The following is a 20,722-nucleotide window of genomic DNA, read 5'->3' as shown; positions in this document are numbered from 1 at the left end:
TTTTTTTACTAAACAATAATAAGCATTGTAAAAGTGAAAATAAAGAGGGCGCACCATCAACCAGTGGCAACAGTGTGAAGAAGTGCAAATATAGAAAATATGATGACAGTTTCTTGGACTTTGGTTTTACGTGACAGACGTTAGTGGTGAACAGAGGCTGCAGTGTATACTGTGTATGAAAGTTTTGGCAACAGAGTGCATGCTACCAAGTAAGTTGAAATGCCATTTAGAAACCATTCATCCCAGCATGGTTAGTAAATCTCATGACTACTTTACCAGAAAGTTAAGAGTTAAATCATCAAAAAGGTAGTTTTTATAAGCAGGCATCAATACTAAGTAATGCTTTGGTAGCATCGTACAAGGTGGCACATAGAATCCCAAAATGTAAGAAGCCTCATACCATCGCAGAAGAAATCATTCTACTGGCTGCTGTAGATATGGTGAACATCATGATCGGTGAGTCTGCTGGGAAGCTGCTTTCAAAAGTGCCTTTATCCAATAAAACCATCAGTCGCAGAATACAGCACATAGTGGAGGACCGCAATGATCAGTTAATTACAATAATAAAAGGGAAGGAATTTGGGTTGCAGCTAGATGAGGCCACAGGTAATAATGATGATGCTCACTTGGTTTGCTATGTACAGTTTATAGATGGTGATAACATTGTGGAAGACCTTCTCTTTTGTAAAAGTATCACTGCTGGTGCTAAGGTTCAAGACTTATTCAAGATCCTTGATACTTTTATATCTGAAAATAATTTGGAGTGGACTAAGTGCATTGGTGTCTGTACTGATGGTGCTCATTCTATGTCTGTCTGTTATGGGGGATTGCAGGCATTTATTCAAAGCAATGCCCCTGATGCAATTTGGACAAATTGCATTATTCACAGAGAAGCACTTGGGTCAAAATATCCGAGTCCTACGTTGAACCAGAATATGTAGTGAATGTAGTAAACTTTATAAAAACTCGACCGTTGAAGGCATGTTTTTTCAAAACACTATGTGAGGATATGGGATCTGAGCACACGTCTTTGTTGTACTGCAACACTTCGTGATGGCTCTCTCGTTCATAGGTTCGGCATTTACAAGCCCTAGCCCATAGTTTTGTGGCTTCCACACTTGCCCAATATATAACTATACCCATTATTTTTTTTTTGTGCCTCTTTTGAGCAGTGAATATTCATCAAATCTGGGTTTGACATGGCCTTGTATGTTAGGCAAAGGTCACCTCTGAGAGCAAGCGGGCGCTGAATGAATAGAGCTGAGTTCTTTCAGTCGGGCAGCATAGGACAGATGTTTGAGACCCTTTATCCTTTTGTTGAACTTTTGTGGCCTCTCCAGCTGCAATCATTGGTCTGATGAGTGATGAGTATAGGAGACTATGACCTCCCTTGATCTAGATGAGAAATCCTTCATGATAAGGGTGGGCAATGTGTCTTCCTAACTACTTACTTTAGCTACATGGGCGAATGACAGGATATCTGTGTCAGATGTGTTTTTCTACTATGGCCCCAGTTTGCAGTCATCTGCAAACTTTGTCACCATAACCCTCCTGTGTTTGCTTGTGTGGAAAAAGTAGATGCAAACAAGAGGAAGCCGGACTGGAGACTGAGCCTACCACACTTGTTGTGCAGAAGGCTTTGAGGTCTGATGACGGCCAGCACCCTGAACTCTGCTGTGGTTGTCAGTGTGCAAGCCAGTTTTGTGCCATCTTGTGATGTGTTAACTGATATATTTTGATGTTTTCAATGCTGTATGGACTGCCTTTCCCTCATCAATGCTTTGGTGACTGTTTGAAAAGTCTGTAATTTCTAGGGTCGGGTGGAGGCACCTTTGTAGTGTGGGACCACAGTTGCAGTGCGCACTCCTGAGGTAAGACGTGTCAGAGGAGGAAAGACTATGATTAGCTGTCCTGTCTAGCTGTTAATTTCAGCCAGTATGTTGGCAATGTCTGTAGGATCAGTAATCTTCACATCATTTTGAACTTCTGAGAGCATATCTCTGGAGTTTTAGCTAAAGAAGGCCTTATGATTGTCTTTTGAGTCTTTAGTGTTTGTGATGATGAGATCAAGTATGTTTTCTCTCTTGTGGGGATGGTGACTAGTTGTTATTGAAGTCACCTAGTATGATGGTGTTTGGTGATACATTTATGGTGTCTTTGATGAATATGGATAATTTTTAGACTTCTGGCATTTTGTCTCGTATGTTTGAACTGCAACAGGAAATTTATATTTTTCTTAAAGAGGAAGACCAGAAGTATACTGAAAATTTTGTGAATGAAGATTTTTTGATAAAATTAGCATACTTAAGTGATATTTTTGAAAAGATGAATGCTCTGAATGTCTCCCTGCAGGGAAGCAACATGTACCTTTTAAAGTCAATTGAGAAAATGTCAGCTTTTGTAAAAAAAAAAAAACTCAAACTATGGAAAAGAAAAATGAATGAAGACAGAGGCAAAGAATGTTTCCCCTTGTTGCAACAGTTTTTGACCTCCAATGGACTTGATTTTTCTCGAGGTATGAAATCCATTTTTGAAGAACACTTATCACAGCTTACCACCTAGTTTGAGACATATTTTCAAAATGATATCAATGAATTTTCATGGATTCAAGATCCATTTCATGCCAGTGCTCCATCTGAATTTACTGCGTCAGAAGAAGAAAATCTTATTGAGTTGTCTTGTGACAATACGTTAAAAGCAAAATTTAGGAGCATGGAATTAACTGAATTTTGGATATCTGTAAATGATGAATATGCCCTTCTGAGTGATAAAGCTCAGAGAATTTTTATTCCATTTATGACTTCTTATTTGTGTGAAGCTGGGTTTTTGGCAGTCGCTGTGATAAAAACTAAGTATCAAGCGAAAATCAATGTGGAGAAGGAAATGAGGGTGTCTGTGTCCAGTTTGATTCCAAGGTTTGAGAATATGTGCAGTGATCAACAGGCTCATCCATCCCACTAATTATAATTAGTTAAATTTGTTGTGATCTTAAATACCTGTGTTATTAATTTGTTCAATTACAATTACATTTTTTGTGAACTTAAATATGTGTTATTTATTTTTACCTAATTAACCCTTTTAATTAAAAAGAATATAGCTATTTTGCAAAGTATACTTATTAGAATTTGACAGGGGGTGCCTTGGGAAAACCTGTATTCAGCAAGGGAGCCGAGAATCGAAAAAGTTTGGGAACCACTGCTCTAGACAGATCATTGTACCACTTTATACTTCACTTATTTGATTCATTATTGACGGCAGTACTGCATTTTGTAGCTTTCAGAGAAAAGAGTATGAAAAGGCACAAAAAGTCCCTTACCTTAAATTAATAAATAAGATACTTCTTTACATAGTCAAGCAGAAACCTCAAACGTTATTGGGCTGAAAGGGTTGAAGGAACTGTTATATTTAGTCTCTTAGGTTCATAGATGTACACTAGGCTAATGACCACTGGGGCCTTTATAAGCCTAGCCAAGCATTCCAAAAGTTTATTTGCTGGCATTAGAAAGTTTAGCCAGGCTTCCCAAATGTATTCCACAAGTCTATGCACCTTATAGGTTATTTTAAGGGGTACATGTAAGCTGTAGAAAATGTACTGGCTGAATCTGTCCTTTAGAGACATAGGTACTAGACCCAGGGTGTATATCCAATTTCCCATCCACTGGTCCAGTTTTTCTTGAATAGACTTAAGAAAGAGCTGTACGTGACATGGATGCTGCAGAGAAGGGGACTTCTCTGAGTCACATACCTGTCCCTCCAGCACGCCCTGTTTATGTCACAAGCAAAGTTTTATATCCCTTACTTGAATGATTCTGATGTGATTTGTTTTGATGATATGTAAAAGGTCCATCACAGTGAGATCTGAGGATGCATTATATGATGGGTATAGGCCATCTGTCCACAGCCTGTAGCAAACAGTGTATAGTGATGGACATGTTTGTGTCTTGTATTCTTTGTTTGAGGAAGCTCTGTGGACATTATGGTTGTTGCACGTGCCAGGTCAGGTATATACTTAAGGGGACATTGTACTCCATGATGATCCTGATGAGGGCCAAATAGAGTCGAACAATTACTCTCTCCTTGCCCTTGGGTATAAGTTGAGCAACATAGAATGATTTGCTTACTAAATTAGACAGATGTTGATCAAAACCCATGTTACTATCTACTTATGTAACCATATCCCTGACTACTGTTTCAAGTCTTGGGCATGTGTTATTGATTTCGTAATTTCCTAGGGTGGTTGCCCCCCCCCCCCCAGAATACTATTACTAATTTTTTTTGGCAATGAGTTTTAAGCCATGGCTTTGGCACCAGTTATTTATCTGTGTTAGCCCTTGCTGTAGGATGCTGGTGTCTTTGGGGAAATCTATGGCTGCTCCTAGTTGGAAGTCATCTACAAACTTAGTTCATAGGTTACCTCATAGGTTTCATATCTTATAGGCTACCTAAAAGTTCAGCTGTCCCTAGTGTATTACACAATGTCTGATCAAGTTCTCTTTTGAAAGTTTATATCTGGAATGACTTACTGAGGGACAGAACACTACATTGAGGAACTAATACCAACAAGCGATGTAATACAAAAAAAGAGACTTATACATTGTACAGCAGCCTTCAAAATGGTGCAATAAGTTTCATATTATTAAGACAAGTTAACCTACATATATGTATGCATACTTAGTGAACACATATACAATATGGAAAGTAAAAATTATCCATCTGGGGTTATGGTCTTTATTGCCAGTAGAATGCAAACTTGCTACTCAAACATGTAAACATAAATATACCGTAGAAATGTAATTTTGGCCTACTTCCCTCTTAGTCCTGGTGATTTACCCACCAGAGGGATAAGGCTGACTTATTGAGGTTACAAATTAGATAAATGGTATCTGTAAAAGGATTCAAACAAATGGTTTTCTAATCCTGGATGTTCCGTCTAGATTGCTTTGAAGTAGATGTAACCTGACATATTTATCTTCAGCACTTTCCGAAAGACCATAACTTGATTAGGACCTGTGCTCTGCATGCTGTCTTTTTTAACAGTCATACAGAGCTGTAGCAGCTAAGTAGAGTTGTTTCTTTATAATCAGGCTTGCAGCATGCTAGGTATGGTATGTCAACTGAGAAGATATTGGAGAGAGACATGTTTCCTCTCCAGGGGAATGTTAGATCACAATGACTGCTGACCTTGTCTCTCCTTATCCACATTAGATACAGGAGGTGGAGAACCTTAGCTGACATTACCACGCATGCTACAAGGTGTAGGCCTTCCTCCACACACCTGTTTCGTGATTTGCATACCAATTGCCTTTACTGATTGAGCTTTACTTCGGCCTACCCAAACGTTTGCTACTATAGAGAGGTCAGAGCAGAGTTTGTCAATTAAGCATGCAAATGATATTTGAGTTTCTGACCAGGATTATAAGTTTTTAGCAGACTAAATTGATATCAACCACCAATCCATACTATATGATAAATTTCAGATCCAAATAGGTATTTATTTCATCTATCAAAAAATAAATGGTGATGTTTGTGTTGACAGTAGGTACATAGGATTAAGGCTGTCAGCTCTTGGTGATCTTCCTCATGATGCAAACAGTTTGATTCCCTTTGGCCTTCATTTGCCTGCTCTGTGACTCTGATCAAGTCACATAAACAGACAGTGCTTTGAGGCAACTGAGAGTTTCGTCTGGGCTCGTTAATGGTCTTGCGAACTGCATGCCTAGTATCTACTTAAGATCTTCTCAGCCCTACTGGCCCATCTTTTGTTTTGACTAGCTCAAATTTAATCTCATTTATACACAAGACTAACAATGTTCTGAAATAGTTAATTTTCATTCCTTGTTTAACAGTTGTCATTGAAGTTTTTCAGTAAGGCAGTACACTCTTCTGCATTTGCATGAAATGTTATTGAGAAGTCCTCCCTTATCGCAGGACTTGATTATTATTGCAGGCTAATCAAGTGAAACCCTGTAGCAAAATGAAGAAAAGTGGTGATATTCTATTTATTTATTTATTTATGTTGACATTTGTTATATTTCATTTTTCCTTAAAAGATAAAGGGCCCCCACTTTTTAATGTGTACTTCAGCAAGTGATTCATTCATGTGCATCACATTTGGCTACCTCATAATACAGTCACCAAATCAAACATATAAAATCTTTGCTAAAGAGTATTGCCATTCAAGCCTGCCAAGCAGGTTTTTGCATGTGTACAAGGCAAACTAGAAACTAAGTCCTCTATGGTCCTAGCCATCTGTTTATACTAAACTTTATTGTCCATTTGTGCAAGGAATAACATCTACTAGCAAAGTCAGCATATGCTGCTGGCATTAGTTTATGGTTACATGGCTGTTAGATTAGCAGGCAACATTTTAGCAAAAGTACTGTCATCTGCATTAAACTGGGAAAGAGACCTAAAAGTCGTTCACACGTTCCTGGGAATACATAAATTAGAATGAGGAATAGCAAGTTTGCAGGTTGTTGATAGAAGCTGTCCAACCCTCTTTAAATTTATTTCTGTAACATTTGTTAACCAGGAAAGTTTGACTTGGAATGAGCCAGTTTTCAGCGGACGCCTGGGGAGAAACGCTCCAGACACATGTCTTTGTAATGTGGGAGGAAACCGGAGCACCCGGATGAAACCCACACAAATGCAGGAAGGACCTGAAGACTCCACACAGAAGGCACCCCAGCAGAGAATCAAACCTGAGAACCTTTTGCTGTGAGGTGACAATGCTACCGCTGCACCACTGTGCCATCCAATAATCACTAAATCACCCCTAAATCATGGCACCACTGTCCCATCCATAAATCACTACAGACCTCTAGTAGGTTCAAAGAGAAGATTATCACATGGTTTGAATAAGGCCTACAGACACCCTCTCTATGACCATGTTGTCAGCATAGGTAATGAGTAGGAGATGGGGGAGCTTATGGGGAAGTTTGGTAATGAATATGGAGAAGAGGAGGGGCCAAGAGTGAATCCATGTGGTACACCTTTGGTAATGGGTGTAGATTCTGATTAGAAGGATCGTATTTTAACTATGAAGTATCTGTCACTTAGGAAGTTTTTTAAATCAGGAGTGGTGTCTGGACTAATGACAATTTCAATTTGTTTGTTTTGTTGTCAATGAGGTCAAATCCCTTTGCCTGGTTATAAATAGTGCTGTCATAGTATTTCATCCAGGGCAGAATCCATGCTTTTTGCAGGAAAGCAGGTAGGACTGCTGGGAAAAATATATATGTAATATCTTTTGTAGAATTTTATCCAGAGTTGGGAGGATGGATATTGGACAGAGGTTTAGGGTATCTTTTTGGCTTGTTATGGAGGGAGTTTATTTATAACAGTTTACCAAATTTATGGAATGATATTTTGTAACATGAATCCTATCTGAGGGTGAGAGTAAGAGATAGATGATTTCTGAAGTGATAATCTCTGGAGGGATAAACAAACCAGATTTTCAGATCCAGGACAGATGTCAGTGGGAACATTATCAAGGAAAATGGAGACTTCTTTGGGAAGTGTAGGTTTGAAGTAGAAGATGGGAGGAGAGTTGAATGGTAGTGGAGTGGGAAATGCAATGATCTGTGAGTGTTATTGTGATTATTGAGTTTATTGATCTTTATGCTGTTTATTCATGGAAGACCACTAAATTATTTAAGGTAATCTTATCAAGAAAATGTTTTATGCCACATTGAATGGTGTTTGAAGACAGAGTGTCACGAGGAGATTTTCTTCCTATAAAAAGATTAACTTTTTTTTCCAGAAGTGTTTGGTGTAAGAGGCTAATTTGTTTGGAGATTTCTTTTGTGCCTTTTTTTTTTTTTTTTTGGCTAGGTTATGTAGGACTATAAAGGAGATGCGTTCGTCAATTATGGAGGTTAATTTCCAGTTTTGCCAATGTCGCTTGATGTTTGGTGGATAGCAAGTTTTGATGGGTTTATAATCCTGTGGATAAGTGGAAAAAGTTTGACTTGTAGCTGGAATAGAAAGTGGCAAGACTTACACTTGCTATGTTAGTGTCATGTAAAGGGAGTATATGGGTCCAGTTGTGGGCTGTGAGAAAGTTTATTGAGTTTGTCAATATTGCTATTACACAGTTTTTGAAGGCTTTTAATATCAGAGGCAGTTTTATAAAATGGATGAAAATTGTAAAGGTGATTGGCAGTGATCTCTTAATGGTGATAGCAGAATGTTTATGCTGGAGATGGATTTTGGTATGTTTGTAATTACCAAGTCAAGTGTGGAGTGGTTGCATGATACAAGGTTAGGTCATTTTGGTTCTTTTATGAGTGGAAGGAGACATAGGTCTGCTAGAAAAGTACTTATTTTGGATGAAAAAGATAATTAAGGCTGAAGTGAGGTAGAAAGATTATGTTGTTATTTTTGGGTCACTTATGAGGAATGTTAATGATTTAAATTTATTTAGGGAAGAAGGGATGCCACATAGGCTGCAGTTATTAGTAGTGGTTTGCTTTTGTCAGTTAGACATTTTCAGAAAATCCAGTTAAGACTGGAGTATAAGGAGGAGTTTTCTTGGGGAAGGACATTTGGGTTTAGTGTATTTTAATGATAATTAGAGAGCCTCTAGCAGATCATTTACTTAGTCTGACATCATTGGCATACTTGAAGGAGGTTATACAGTTTTAGAATTTGGGGAAGTCTTGTTTGACTCAGGATTCTTTTAGCTGCTAGAATGTCTGGGTTGTGATGAGAAGTAAAAGAACTTGTGTTGTCTAGCTTGTTTCTGATGCTGAGGGCATTGATGAGGGTGCATACCATTGTAGGAAGATAGTAGTTCTGCTGTTGAGGAAAGGGAGTTGTAGGGCCTGGGTCAAGCTAAATGGTACCATCGTGGCACCTCGGCACCTGTCCACACCAGGTTTACCAGTTGTCTGCTTACCCCCCTGGACTTGATCTAGTGTTGGTGGAGCCAGTCATGGAACTAGGCATCCAGGGGCATGGCTCATCTGTGCATCCATCCAGGGAGGGTTTATGTAGGACGTGCCTGTTCCCCCTCTCCCTTGTGGACTTAATGATATGCCTGGATGGCAGGCATGCAATGGAGAAGAGTGGTACATCACCTCACCTCTGTAAAAGCTCAGCCATGTCTCCACCCTGTTCTTCACTTTAGGCATGTCTAACAATGTGCTTTCCCTAGCCTCCACCAGGGAGAGACATAGTAGATGCCCATAGGTCCTCCCACCAACCCCAGGATGGTAACACCTATTGTTTCCATGATGGTCTTTCAGTCGCCTGGCTGAGCCAGTAATTGAACATGGGTCACCTGGGTTGGGTTCAGTGCTGCTCTTTAGAAGGTGCATAAAGATTACAGAGGATGGCTTGAAGGAGGTATTTGGTGTTTTTGGGAGAGAGAACTGTGGTTCTGGGTCTTTTATATAGAAGAGTGATCCAGTGGTGGGCTAGGAAGTGGGTTAGTTCTGATTATTGGGGAATTGTGGTGCTGTTTTTTGATGTGGAAGTTATGAGAGTAGTGGTAATTCATGGAAATATGGTGACTGGTTTGAGTAAATGTTTTATGAAGATGTTTGGTACCAGTTGTAGAGGGTGAGGGAGATGAAGATGAAAAAAGGATGAAATAGAATGGGGTAATGCGTGGCAGGATGAATATTTTATTGGATACATGAGTGTTGTGTATAGTAAGTTATATATGGGTACCAAGACTTCCCATGATGTTGTAGTACTGACTTTCAGGGCTGTAAGGTAAAGAGGCTTGTGAGGTTTTATGGTGGCATCAATTTAAGGTGTTTGAATTGAGGGTGGGACGTTGGGTGGAAATCAGAGAATATATATTAGATAGTTCAGGGGTGGCTTAGGAATTGGAGGTGGGAGGGGAGCAGAATGGGACAGAACTTCCACTTTCTTGGGAGTTAATGAACCAATACTTGTATCTAGCAGTGACATCAAAAGGTAGTTACAAATGCCTGAGCTGTTCAGAAATAAGAGCTTGTAGAAAAAGAGGCTATGTTAATAATTATATACCAATAATCCAGCATGTTTTGTTCCACCTCTTTAAATGGGTTAGCTAGGAGTTTCCTGCAGTGAGCGAATAACTAATACTGGGAATCTCTCTGCTGTTACAGCAGCCAAGAAGTATAAAAGCCTAAAGGGAATCTACCTATGGAGATGGAAGTGTTTTGTAAAGCACTAAACACAATTGATAAGATATTGTACCAGCTTACAAGAGCAAACATATTTCTTTATGATGGTATGATGAATTAAATGGTGCAAGCAGGACTCAGCTGATCAGACAGACAATATTACCTTGGGTCTACTCATATATTTTTTTCTCTTTAATAAAGTGAAATAAAAAGAAAACCAATCCTAGTGCTATAAATACTTTGTAATTAACTTTCTTATTCATTTTTACATCACAGTCTGTTAAGTCAAGTCCTTTGCCCACATGGGCAACTGACTGTCACATGTATATATAAGTTATGCAAGGTGCTGTGACATCTGAGTTAGTCACATGACTTAGGAGGTGCACGTGGCACAATATCCTACACATGGGTGTGTTGAGGAGAGTATTCTTCCCAATGTAAAGCCATGTAGCCATGATTCTAAAAGTCAGCTGTATGAACTTCAAAACTGGATGGTGAGCAAATGAGCAAGCTACATGAGAACCATTCCAGACAGTATGATACTGGCATACTATATGCTGTGATAGCACAGTGCTAAACACCATGATTCACTCTAAAATACTAGAAATACATGACAGGCTTGGGCCTTCATTGGGCTGGAAGCTCAGGCAGTGTATACCAAGGCTACTTACTAACTGAATGTAGTTGCCGATGTAGGAAAGGAACTGCTGCAACAAACAGGGTTCACAGGTCCTTGAAAGCTTTTTTTGGGCTGAGATATCAGAGACAGAGATTTCTACAATAAACCTGTGTTGGATTCACTGGCTGGTTGTATTTCTCACAGGTCTTATACCTGCACAGCTGTCAACTGCAAATTCTATTGTAGGCGTTACTTTCATTGTTATACTGGAAGCAAGTATTTATAAGGTTATTTCTGTTAACTTAGGTGCTAACTACATAGATATTTGATGTCAAGGCCCATTTCTTTGCAATACAACACAGAGGGAAAATGACAAATCCAATCAAAAGGTGTTGACACAGTTCTGGGGTATAGATTTGGGTAGAGAGTATGCTCTTGACATTGTTTGTGAACCAGTGAGATTCACAGAAAGTTATTTCTTATAATATCATTGTAGAAACCTCTCTGACCACATTTTTGCCTGATATTTTTGGTAAGTTACTCATAAAAATCTTTAGTTTTCTGGTAAATTTCTAAGGGTCAAAGTCACTAAATAATGGTGCATATTTGAGTTTCAAACTTCATATCACTCAGAAAATGTTTTATGGGGTGGAGCCTAGATGGCCAACTGAGAGCAGTGAATTTTGAGAGCTCCGTAAACTAGTATAATAATATAGGACAATTTTATTATTTTCAAGTTTAAAATGTCAGAAATCTGTAGATAAACTACTAAATTACACAAATATCACTTTTGGTGGAGATGTACAAAACTTTTCCTGTCAAGTAACTTGGAGATATTGAATATGAACAACTGAAGGAATTTTCATCCAGATGCTGCTTTGAAAAAGAACTGCAGTTGATGACCTCTACCTTACAGGAACTATCTTTGAAGATGGATGGCTTTAAAACTGACTTAGAAAACCTCAAATTAAATTGTCAAAAACAGACTGATACTCTAAAGGAACTATTACAGCAGCACTATACAAAAATAACAAATATAGAGACTTCTCTAAATGACATTGACGGGAGACTCAGCGGAAGAATTCCAAAAAGAATTTCTATTTAAACAGAATACATGGCTGCTTAACAAAATAGACGACTTAGAAAACAGGGAAAGGAGAAACAACATAAGGATCTTTGGTCTGCCTGAAAACACTGAAGCTGAAGACATTTCATTCTTAACAACCTGGATTTCTGAATTTTTAGACTTGAAAGAGGGACTTTCATTTGGAATTGATAGGGCACATGGAGCACTGAGGAAACTTGCTTCTAACTCAACAAATACTCCACCTAGATCCATAGTTATAAAATTTCTTTCATTTCTGGACAAGGAACTAATATTAAATTCTGCTTGGAGAAAATCACCCTTAAAATACAATCAAAGCCTGATAAGGTTTGACAATGATTATTCTTCCAGAATACTAGAACAAAGGAACAATGTCTGGCCAATAATAAAACTGTTGAAACAAAACAACATTAAAGCACAGCTGGCCTTTCCAGCCAAGATAAAAAAACTTTTTGCCAATGAGATGAGAACCTTTAATGACATAGAAGAAGCTATTATATTCATCAAAAACAACAACATAGTGTCTATCCCAGAAGAAATGGAATGGATGGCCCCTACTCTTAAAAGAATGTTCTGTTTTTGCTTTTCCTGGTTAGGGGTTGCCACAGCGGAACTCTGGTCCCCTAATGATTGGCAGTCGATTTTTACGGTGCCAAGATGCCAGCTCGACGCCCAACCTTGAAGGAAGGCATGCCCATTCACGCATGTATTTCGAATGCCACTCGACTGCGGGTAGGACATGCAGACTCCACACAGAAGGCACTCCAGCCAAGAATCGAATGGGAGAACCTCTTGCTGTGAGGTGACAACGACACATCTGCACCACTGCGACCTCCTACTCTTAATAGAATAAAATAAACAAATCCTTGGACTGATGCTAGAAAAAAGAAACAAAAAACTGATTCCAAGTTAGCTGTCCTAAAAAAATAACTCTTACAACTGCATCTCACAAAGTATCAACTAATATGGTACATCACTTGTCATCTGTTTTTATTTTTAAAAAAGGAGCGTTTCTTAATCAACTGAGAAACAGTAATGATTTATTCAGAATGCTAAGAGTCCAATAATTCTTCATAAACAAAAGAGGTCAAGACGGGTTATGATTTACATTATGTATAAGCCAAACAAAGCAACATAAAATACAAACATAGAAGTTTCTATTCCCCTACTTGAACTCAGTGAATACTTATCTTGTTCATTTTTCATTGATTTTACTTATAATAATTTAAGTAATTAATTAACTAATTCAACAAGGTACCATTCATTAGAGTTCAGACTTAAATGTAACAAATTAACATCATATATAATAGCAGTAACAGTAGAATGTTTTGAAAAAAAATGCTGCCATGGAGAACTAATGCCATCTTCAGTTAAATAATAGTATCAAGCTCTTAGTACAAATGTTATCATTATTCTGTCTAAACATAGTTAATATCAATTATGGCAGGTATCATAGTCTCAAGTGCTGTTTGATCAGTCCTGATATGGTGTGCATGGATGCAGCCATGTCTGGCAGCTAGTACAAATGTCATTATTATTTTGTCTAAACATAGTTAATATCAATTATGGCAGGCATCATAGCTTTGAGTGCCATTTGATTAAGCCTAACATGGTGTGTGTGGATGCAGTTGTGTCTGGCAGCTGTTGTACGTTAAAGTTTTTGTCTCCAGGAAGCTGTGGGTTGCAGCTTGTGATCGAGGTTTACTGATGCGTGTGTATTAGGAAGAGACATTTTTTGTTTTAGCCTGGATCCAGGGAAAGGGGATGGATAAAACTGTGATTTGGGATATTTTGGAAGAGAATATTTTGTTTATACATCTGCTGAGTGAGAGGTGGGAAGGCTGGAAGAATGTGTTATCTCTCTTGTTATAGCAGCTTGTTGTGAGTTTTATTTATTTTTTTGATCTGTTTGCTCTCCGTTCTTTTCCTGGCTGCTGCCTCGCAGGAAGGGAGGGACTTTAGGCTTGAAGTTGCAGTGAAGTGAAGCTTTGCTTCAGGTGCATCGCAAGCCTCTGGTATCTAGTACCCAGACACACTAACAGAAACAGATGCAGATGCACCCAGGTTGCTATGGTATCGGAGACAGAGTGACAATAATGCTTAAAGGCTCTGAGGAGCCTCTGAGATGATTCTTGGCAATGAAGTTTTTGATTTAAAAAAATATATATAACCACATGTACACATATTGATTGTATCCCAAAACTTCGTTTAGCTCATTAAGTTGATTCTTGATAAAAAAAACAACAATGATAATAATAATAATAAGTGCAATTTTATATCTAAAATGTATTTTGGTCCAGACACGTAAGGACTTGCATAAGAGTGGAAATCTGAGTTATTGTGAAAGACTAAGAGCATTGGTCTTGTGCAGTACCCTTTGCAGTGGCCTGGGAGGTGAGCTTGCTTGGACGTGTTGGGCATATGGGGATAGCTGATTCTAGGGGTGTTTGGGGTTGCTGGGAAGTGCTAGAGAGTTACCAGATTTCCTTCATGGAAATATCTGTGGGAATGGAAGGTGTGTTGAGTAATTCACTGGCAGATTGGCCACTGCATGGAACAGGCTGGAAAAATGGAACAAGACAAATATTGGTTTGGATATTTTAAGAACAGCCTGGAAACACACCACATGAACTAGTGAATGGTATTCTGGCAAAACTGGAAGGGCATTGTTGCCCGTGCTTGAAGTACTGATATGTTTGTGTGTAAGGAGAAGGGTCTCATAATTTAAAGTCTATAGACTGTATAAGCACGCTTGGAAGGAGTTAATAATAAGAATAAGCATTATAGCTTGTGGTCTCTCAAATAACTAAGCAACAGCCAGAAAAAACACACACACACACACACACACACACAATAGTTATGTAATGTATGGTTTTAGTAAATCTCAACATAAAACATATAATTGTCATACAAGATGAAACAGTCTGCTGAATTTAGATATTAAAGCCAGGTTTTAATAACATGGGTTTGTGTATAATAGCACTACTGTCTTAACTTGTCATGAATGACACACACTACATTGAACATCAAGGGGAAGCATGATGATTTTCTTATATAAGTAAATATGCATAGCAAGTCATGTAATTGGTTTAACTTGAATTGTAGTTTTTGTAACCCATCTTGACCTTAATAACATGGGCTTGTGTATAATAACACTACTGTTTTAACATGTCATAAATGACATACACTGTATTGAACATCAAGGGGAGATGATTTGATTTTCTCATATAAGTATATGTAATATATCATATAATTGCTTTAACCTAAATTGTTGTTTTGTAACCCATCTTGACCATACATAATACTTAAGCTGTTACCAAGATAACTAAAGTTTTATACATGAAATCAAACTGACAAAGTTGTTCAAGGAAAACAATAGAAGCCTGAACTAGGAATGTTACAGAATGTAAAAATCACACTCTGAATAAATAGTATTAAATTGACAATAATCACTCAGTTTAACCTTTGCTGATTATACAAAATAGAATGCTGCCATTTAAATCCAAAAACTTTCAGTATATGCCATAAAATGGCAATTTATAAATATGGAAAGGGAATTTGTAATCATTAATCACAATAAGTGAATTTTTTGTTTTAACCAATAATTTCACTCATATTATAATAAGAAATGACAGATACGAAAATCCTTATGTGTAGGAAATCGGGGGGAAGAGGGATGCGCTGATAATTAAAATGCACTAACTTTCATCAATGTTCACATAAAACAAACATGATGCTTTAAGTAAGTTAGCAACAAAGTGATTACTTAAATGATGGCAAACAATGAAATATAACTTCTGATATATCTAATAAAATACATTGTATTATAAATATTAGGTATAAATATTATTACCATCTATTTATATTAAGTAATAAGTTTTGAAAGACTTCAATAAGGGTGAATATTTTAACTAGCTATATGCTATAATCTTTTACTGAGGTTTTATATATGATACATCTGACTTTACTATGATTGAATAGCTTGTCACCTATATTTCATGTAAATATTAATTGCTTATTCAATAAGTAGACATTTATATTGTATTAGAATTCTGTCTAATCTACAATAGTACTATATCTGTTCAAAATAATATAAATATTGCTTATTCCTATTACAAATATTCTCCATATGATAATTCAATTTATGGAGCTCAGATTTTCTGGATTGTCAAGGTATGAGTGATAATCTGATGGACTTAAGTTTATCCATCAGATTAGGAATGATGTTCATTCCGTGGCTAGTGTGGATCTTAGTTTTGTTAACATTAATTAATTTAAATTTATTTCAAAAAAACATTTTTAGTATGCCTGACCAAAGCATTACTTTATTGGTAAACACTCAAAGTACAAAACTGATAATTTCCTTTCAAAGCTCAAACATATACTTCATAGTTATCAGAGGAAAATGTTTAATAGTCACAATAAAACAAAAAATATATCATCTAAATAATTTAAGATGGATTTAACTGTATTATCTTTAAATACCAATGGCTTAAATAATCCTAGCAAGAGATTAAATCTACTGAAATATTTAAAACTGAACAAAGCACAAATTGTCTTCCTTCAAGAAACCCATTTTAAAACAAATGACAATTACAAATGAAATCCTAAGGAATATATGATATTGGCGCAATCAACTCCTGAGAGACTTGCTTAGCTACAAACATCTGCATTACAAGCTGAAGCTAAGTGAAACTTGCAGTAGTAGTGAATTTTAGTCTTCTGTTAAGTACAAACTTGCAGTTTTAAAAGTAGTGTATTTTCATTTTTTCTGTTTCCTAATTGTGTGTTTCTGAACAGAGTGCTGTGTGTATCTCTGCAGTTATTTCACTATAAGAGTTGGTATCACTTCTTTGCTATCTGATATTTAATAGCCTAGATGGATTTCTCTGTACTTTAAGTGCTAGCCACATTGTTTGAGAAATAATTTTATGCTCAACTCCTGAGAGACTTGCTTGGCTACAAACATCTGCATTACAAGCTGAAGCGAAGTGAAACTTGCAGTAGGGACGTTTAGTCTTGTGTTAAGTACAAACTTGCAGTTTTAAAAGTACTATATTTTCATTTTTTTCTGTTTCCTAATTGTGTGAACAGTGTGTTGTGTGCCTCTCTGCAGTTAGTTCCCCACCCTCCCTCCCTGTTCCTGTGTTGGTGGCTCTGGAATTGCCCACCCCTCCTGTAAGTCTGTATTAGAACACTCCTCCTGGGTCCATCTCATTTGCTCACTTAACTGAATACAGTTCAATCATATTCTGAGTCTAGTGTTCACTCTACTTAATACAGAGAGAAGATTTGAGAAGGCCAGCCCACTTAGGTTCTTCCTTCCTCTTCTTGCACTTAAAAAAGATTGCACTTTATTAATTTGCTTTTACTGTATTTGTGTTTCCTCCTACTTTATTTTGCTTTTCTTAAAACTACTCAATTTTATTTATTCTGCTGCATTTGTTACTGCTTGGTTGTAGCCTTATTAAATTGTAACTGTTATTCTAAGTCTTTTGGTTTAAGCACTTGAGCTTCATACAGGCTGTTTTACATTAAGAAGGTCTGTGGTCTGCACTGTTGTGGCAGGACAGGTAGCTTACATCCTTCTAAGCTGGGAATTGCTGATTGAAGGCCCAGTGTCTGCTATTCTAAAAGTGTATTAGTTCTGGCTTAAGCACTTGGATTTCAGGCCAGTTATTCTACATTAAGAAGGTTTGTGGTCTGCACTCTTGTGGGAGGAGAGGCTGGATTCTGCCCTTCTCAGCTTTGAATTTCTAGTCACAGGCTTATTGTGACTACTTATTTGAATTGTTTCTTTCTGAACTTGGTGTGCCTTGTTGCTGTAGCATAGACCAGATTCAGGCCTGATGAATCTAGCTTTGTTTGTATAACTTTAGCACTGATCCAGGCCATCTTTTTTTTGGAGAAGGTTCCCCTGCATCCTAGTAAGCAGGGGTGTGCCGTTAGAACTTGTCTGATTGAAGACTGCTGGAACAGGGCTCAGTTTTGAATTTTTTTCTGGTTAATTGAGTAACTTGTTTAAATCAGTTTGTTCGATTTCTATTGTTTTATATATATATATATATATATATATATATATATATATATATATATATATATATACATTGCACTTTATTCATCTGCTTTTACTGTATTTGTGTTTCTTCCTACTTTATTACTGGGGGCATTGACTACAACTCTGATCTGTGATATATAACAATAAGTATCCTTTTCTGTGCTTTTAAACTGTTTTTTGAGTGTATCTGCTTTATTTTCTGAAAAAAAAAATATAATTGTCTCCCACCTTTCTAAGCTAGCATAGTCCAGTTTTCAGGTTAGTGCTGAATTCAGGGTTGTGTTACAAATCTCTGTGTTTGCCCATACCTTACTTGGATAGAAGGAAGTTTCTCTGTTCACCTGTGAGAGAATGGAGCTTTGAGCAGCCTATCTGTCCCTGGAGGAGTGGTTTCAGCCCAGAAATTAGTAGTTTATTTGCCATTTTGGGGTAATTTCTCTCTCTTTCATTTCTCTGCTATACATACCATATTTGCCAGGTTTTGTGTGCCGGGCAGCACTGGTTAGCTAGGGTAAAACTATTCCCGGCTCCACAAAGTCTCCTCTTCAATTTTTCCCTTGGAACTAGACAAACTTTCAACTTAAGCACTCAAGCCATTAATTTCTCAGCCCAGCACTTGCTCAAAACTTATAGCAAGCACTTATAAACCCTAACATTAGATCCTCCTGTACTGTACAGTAGGACAAGGCTCTCTATTCGACCTTACCAGCCATCCAGTAAAACAGTTCACTGTATCTATCCAGGCATGTCCAAAGGGCAGTTTCAGGTGTACTCTCCAGTCCAACTGGTGAATCTGGGCATTTTGAGGCAATGTTACAACTGCCTCATGTACACAGACAACCCCCTCCTCCTACCACCAAACATTAATACATGCGAGAGATGCAGTTATGCAACCAAACTAGAGGCTAAGCTCTCTTAACCCAAGACTGGATCAGACAGTCAAGAGGAGAAAGGAAATACTTCCATCACACCTCCAGTCTTACATAGACCCATTAAACCAGCACCAGCAAAAAACACACATACATACATAGAAACATACTCAGAGGCTCTAAATAAAAATCTGCAAAACCAACAGAGACCTCCAAAGCAAACATCCAAGCAACCTCCAACCCCCAACACAAACCATGAAACACATACTTCACAAAACAAGTGTGCCATGCAATCACAGCCCTTAAGGCAAAATAACATATCCAACATACTAGTAATAGGTGACTCTATAGTCAGGCACACTGACATCCCACTCACTAGACTGAATAAGGAGAAGGTTACTTTTAGCTGCCTGTCAGGTGCCAGGATCTGCCACATAACACAAGCACTCGGGTCACTCCAGAACAAATACAAATATGACAATGTCATTGGCCATGTTGGTGTGAATGACCTGAGCCATACCTCCCTGGACTACATGAAAAGAGACATGGAAGAGCTCTCTGATCACATAGCCCAGGCTGGTATGACCCTGACCCTGAGTAGCATCCTGCCCTGACCAAGAATGATACCACGGTATAAAGAAAAAATTCTCAATTTCAACAATTGGCTAAGTTTCTGGTGTCATTCAAAGGGGATCCAGTGTCTGTCCACCTGGGATGACATGCTCGACAAGCCACACTGCTTCACAAGAGACAACTTGCACCTGTCACCCTTAGGCTTTCGAATACTTGCCAAGGCTCTTGCCAGCCCCATAGTGCCTTTTTTAGGCAAGGCTCAAAAGACATACCCACCACCGTAAATAGCATAAGGAGGGTAATGCTACTCAATGCCAGAAGTCTAAACCTCAAAATGCACGCACTCGAGGTACTCCATAGTATGGAGAAAATCAATATATGTGCAGTAACAGAAACATGGTTTAAGGCTCCAGAGAGCACCCCAGCATTACCAGGCTACAACTCGTACCATACATTTCGGCCACAGAACTCAAACCGAAATACAAAAGGCGGGGGCGTATCCATATTCTTCAAGGATACCCACACCTCCAGGTTAGTGGCACAGCACGATGCTTCAGAGATCATCCACATGCAACTAACAATGAGCAAAACTGCAATTCAAATTGTAGCTTGGTACAGATCACCCACCATGTCCCAGGACCCCCATTCCACATTTCTGGAAACACTGGGAAACATAAATGTCCTACCAAACACCCTAATAACTTTTCCTAGAATTTATAAACTCAAATGCCCTGGTTCAACTGGTCAACACTCCCACCAGAGGTGACAACATATTGGACCTGGTCATCACCAACATGGGTGACTGGTGTTCCACACCAGAGGTCAACCTCTCGCAGGTTAGATCAGACCATAAACAAATCACTTTGGATATCCATATTCTGCCTTCACCCCCGGACAAGAAAGCCACCTTGAAAAACTTTTCAAAAGCAAACTTCACATTACTTAAGACCAAAGAGGAAAGTTTTAAAGCCCCCATGCTGAAGTATAACATTGTCCAAGCTGCAAAATCATTTACTAATGCATTCTACGGGCAGCTACAAGAATGCATGGATCATGCCATCCCAAGCAAAACCAAGACTCACTCCTCCAAGAAAAGGAAACCAGTCTGGTGGACTCCTGCCATAAATAAGCTATACAATAGAAGGAGGAAACTAGTACAGAAAAGAGTAAAATCCCAAGAAGGGAAGACATCCCTGATCAGTATCAGCAAGAAACTACGATCTCTCATAAAATCATACTAGGCGAGCTTTGAAACAAAACTTGCCAAGGACTTCAAAGGTAGCCACAAGGCATTCCTTAGCCATGTCAAGAATCTAAGTGGCAATGCTCAGATCTGCTTGGAGTTAGTGCAGAATGGCACAAAATACACTGAACCAACTG

The 20,722-nt window shown here is 38.1% G+C and overlaps 1 protein-coding gene across 3 annotated transcripts in view; it reads left to right on the top strand.

Moving 5' to 3' along the window:
- Positions 1–20,722, top strand: part of PLCH2 (phospholipase C eta 2) — a 1,923,638-nt gene that overhangs the window by 465,426 nt on the left and 1,437,490 nt on the right. The gene's annotated exons all lie outside the window — the stretch shown is intronic.

Source organism: Protopterus annectens, chromosome 2.part1 (assembly GCF_019279795.1).
Source record: "Protopterus annectens isolate FY-2018-M chromosome 2.part1, PAN1.0, whole genome shotgun sequence".
Lineage (NCBI taxonomy): Eukaryota > Metazoa > Chordata > Ceratodontiformes > Protopteridae > Protopterus > Protopterus annectens.
Note: the sequence above shows the minus strand (reverse complement) of the source record. Positions and strands in the feature narration are given on the sequence as shown.